This window comes from Ursus americanus, chromosome 24 (genome assembly GCF_024610735.1).
Source record: "Ursus americanus isolate L20-20 chromosome 24, mUrsAme1.1.p, whole genome shotgun sequence".
Classification (NCBI taxonomy): Eukaryota; Metazoa; Chordata; class Mammalia; order Carnivora; family Ursidae; genus Ursus; species Ursus americanus.
In genome coordinates this window covers 20,138,376-20,142,925 of record NC_142150.1, presented here as the reverse complement: position 1 = coordinate 20,142,925, position 4,550 = coordinate 20,138,376, and positions in this window count along the sequence as shown.

Sequence of the window (4,550 nt, the reverse complement as noted above, 5' to 3'; positions counted from 1 at the left end):
AGTCCTCTAAGGATGTTCAGTTAGATTGCCTCCAACGATCTGAAGCAGGTCAATGTTTTCTTTCACACTTAAAAGAACAATAAATAAACAGTATTTCATTCTATTGTGGCAGTTAATAAATAAATTACACCTTTCCAAGATAAATTGATACTGTTTATATTTTCTTCTTTTTGTTTATTTTCTAAGGCCATCTTTAACATATAAGGCCAATAATCTCAGGTATCACTGATCTTGTCTAATTTCATATTTTACCTAGAAACCCCATGGGTACAAAACTAAGAACCTAAGAGGCTTCTTTCCTAGGTACCATGTTGTTACCAAGCAGAAACGCATTATCCACGTATACGTGATCTGACCACTGGCTTACAGTGCCTCTCCAAAGCTGGTACCAGCTCCATTTCCTCTTTTAAGAAAGTGAGGAAACCAGCCACATCATAAGCGACATTTTCTCATCAAGAATAGAGACATAAATTAAATATGTCATAGGGGTTAATTATCTAGGGGGTCTTATACACTCTTCTGGGTCTGTGAATAAAGCTGCATTTCAATGTATTTGGCTTCCTTTTCAATTCTATGGGTTTTAAGTATTAAAACCATCATTCTTAGAAAGATCCATAAAATTCACCAGACTGCCAAAGGGGCCCATGGCACCAAAAAAAAAGGGTAAGACTCTCTGACTACTAGTGAATTCCAGTCAATTGAGGGGGGAGGGGTGCCAAGCAAAATCAACTACTTTAAGAAATGCAACATCTTATCCATTTACTGTTCACACCTCTGAAAATTTCCTGACATATTTCATTAGCAGGAGCTGTTTTGAAAGCACGTAAAAGAGGCTCAATAAACCGAGCTCATTTACTGGTTCTTAATTTGATAATTTAAGACATTTCTTAGAAAAATAGCTTTCTCTCAAATAGCGTTTGACTCCAAAACAGACCACTGGATGATCAGAATCTCTCACATCCATTTTATTATCAGATGTGTTAATCATTTCTTTAAGAAAAAAAATTTTTTTGTTCAGTTTTTCTTTTCTCTCCATGCTTCCAATTTTAAAAGGTATGGATTTGTTTGAACTCTTGAAGACACTAATTACTTGTTACTCCTTGACCTTTCTATATCCCTGATAAAAATGAGGCAAAATATTCCGTGAATAATAACATGACTTTAAAATGCAGTTTAATTGTAGAGAAGAGTTGTATTCGTGCCTTATAAGATTGCTCTCACGTATCACTAAAAGTCATTTTCAATCTCACACATATCTTAACAAATCACATAAGGACAACTGCTCTGAACCCAAACTCAAGGACTTTTCTACCATGCTGTCCTCACCCCTGAATCAACCAACCACTTAATAACGGGTTTCATTCACCTGATAGTGGGTAGAGTCATCTTACAACACAGTGATGGAAGGATTAAAATACACAAATATATAAAGAGATGCAGGATCGAGCCCCGTGCATGGGTCACTGTGAATATTTTTAAAATGATAGTATTCACCACCATCTGAAATTATCTTAGGTATTTATTTGTTTCCTTGCTCTACCCCACTGAAATGTAAGCTCTGTGAGAGATGGGATCTTACTGTTTTGCCGATTCGCTACTGTGTTGCAAACATCTAAAATACTGCCTAACACCTTTGTTTCTGCAACGAGCTGGGTGAAGAAGACTCTTCTAATACAAATCAATGGAAAAAAGGGATAAAATGCATTTAAAAATCTGGTTTAGGGGAGCCTGGGTGGCTCAGTTGGTTAAGCATCTGCCTTTGGCTCAAGTCCTGATCCCAGGGTCTGGGATCAAGAGCCCATGTCAGGCTCCCTGCTCAGTGGGGAGTTTGCTTCTCCCTCTCCCTCTGCCCCAACCCCCTCCTCATGTGCGAGCATGCGAGCGCTCTCTCTTTCTCTCTCTCTCAAATAAATAAAATCTTTTTTTAAAAATCTGGTTTAACAGATGGTTGAGGTCTCAATAAACGGAAAGGGTTAGAAGCCAGAAACTAGAAGAAAGAGTAATTTTACTGTGTAATGCAAAGCTAGCATTTGCCCCAAGGACATCAGTTGACCCAGGAGCCTGGGTTTTTGCAAAGTGCTTTGGTTTGTGGACCTGAGGACAAAGCCTAGGGCTTGATCGTGGTGATAGACCAGATCGATTAACCCTTTCCAAAATGCCACACTGCTCAAATGCAAACAACCTTAGAGAATGAGGCAGGAAAAAAAAAAAACCCTGTCCTTTAGAAGGAGACTTATTATCTATCCTGGCCTCAGTGAGGCAGAAAAAAAGTTATCTCCTAAGAATCACTAACCAAAAGGCTACACTCTTTCACATATGTGTAGGGCCAGAATGCACGCTACCAGTGTGGCTTGGAAGAATCATTAACAACCACCACTGAGCTGAAAATGTGATTAAAGTAGCCCTTGGTTGTCATTACCCGTGGCTGGAACAAAAGCAAATCCTTTCTCTCTGGAGAAGGACACTTTGAACACAGGACTCTTATAATTCCCATAGAAAAAGATTCAAGGAACATGAGCTCACAGTTAAAAAACAAAAACAAAAAACCACTAGGGATGCCTGAGTGGCTCAGTCAGTTAAGCGTCTGCCTTCGGCTCAAGTCATGATCCTGGAGTCCTGGGATCGAGTCCCATGTTGGGCTCCCTGCTCAGTGGGGAACCTCCTTCTCCCTCTGCCTGCCGCTCCCCCTGCTTGTGCTCGCTCTGTCTGTGTCTCTCTGTCAAATAAATAAATAGAATCTAAAAAAAAAAAAAAAAACACTAAAAATAAGAGTAAGCAAGCCACTATGAGTGAGAATTATCAGAAAAGTGGAGATATCGCAACGATCAGGTACAGAATATAAAATAATTAAGTTTAACATATATAAAGAAATAATAGAGGTGATTAAAGATACGATGAATAACTGAGTAAGCAATTTTTAAAAAGAGCCAAATAGAATTTCTAAAATAGAAAATATGATAACGAAAACCAAAAAACAGGTAAGTAGCATATTAGACACAGCCAAAGACAGAATGTATTAACCTTAAGACAGATTTGAGGAAATTACCTAGAATACAGCCCAGAAAGACTGTTAAAATACATTTAAAAAGCTAAGTAATATGAAGGACAAAGTGAGAAGGTTTAACATATGTCTAATCAGATTTCCGGAAAGGAGAAAAATAAGCTGACCGAGGTAGAAGTAATATACAAATAAATAAGGGCTAACAATTTAATTAATTAAAGACATGAATTCTCAGACTGAAGACATACACTAAATCCCAAGCAGAATAAATAAAGAGAAATCAATATCTAGACATCAAAAATTCCAACACTTAGTGAAACTGAAGAAACCAAAATCAGAGAGTAACAGCAGTCAGAGATAAGACAGATCACTGACAAAGACGGAACTGACTTCTCTGCATCAAGAATGAAAGTAAAATGACATCTTCAAAGAGCTGAGAGAAAATAGCTGTCAATCAGGAATAAGCAAAACTATCTCTCAAAACAAGGGTGAGGTAAAGACATTTTCCAGCAAATAGAAATGTACAGAGGTCATCACTAATATATCCTCACTAAAGGAATTTTAAAAGAATGTATAGTTAACCCTTGAACATCATGGGGGTTTAGGGTTGCCGACCCTCCGCTTTGCCAACAATCTGCCTATAATTTTTGACTTCCCAAAAATCTAACTACCGAGAGCCAGAAGCCTCACCAATACCATAAACAGTCGATTACCACATATTTTGTATGTTATACATATTACATACTGAATTCTTACAATAAAGTAAGCTAAAGAAAAAGTTATTAAGAAGATCATAAGGAAGAGGGGCACCTGGGTGGCTCAGTTGGCTAAGCGTCCGCCTTCGTGAGCTCAGGTCATGATCTTGGGGTCCTGGGATCGAGTCCCGCATCAGGCACCCTGATCAGTGGGGAGTCTGCCTCTCCCTCTCCTCTGCCCCTCTCCCCTTTCCCCATTCCGCCCCCCTCGTGTGTGTACTCTCTCTCTCCAATAAATAAATAAAATCTTAAAAAAAAAAAAAAACTCAAAACAGGCATACTAAAACAAAAAAGATCGTAAGGGGGAGAGAATACATTTACAGTACCATACTGATTTATCAAAGAAAATCTGTGTTACTGTAAGTAGACCTGCCCAGTTCGAACCCATGTTGTTCAAGGGTCAACTATACTCAGGAAGAAGGAAAGTAACTCAGAAGAAAGATCTGAAATGTCAGAAGGAATATTTAAGCAGTTAAGTGTAAAAGTTTATTTGGACAAATCTTCTCTCTTTGAGTCCATCTTTTGAGCTGGAGACTGGTGCAAACCATGCTAGCTAGAAAGGGGAGGCTAGCTGGGGCTTATGACTTACAAATGGGACAAACTGGACATGACTAACCATGAATTGCCCAACTAAGAAATGTTGGATATAACTTATTCTTTCATTTTCATGCAAAAATTCACCATAATATAAGAGAATTCTACATGCAAATAAAATCAAACTCCTAGGTGTAAACACCAAAACTTAAATTTTCAAAGGAAAGTGTATTTCACCAAACCGTGAGATTATCATTAGG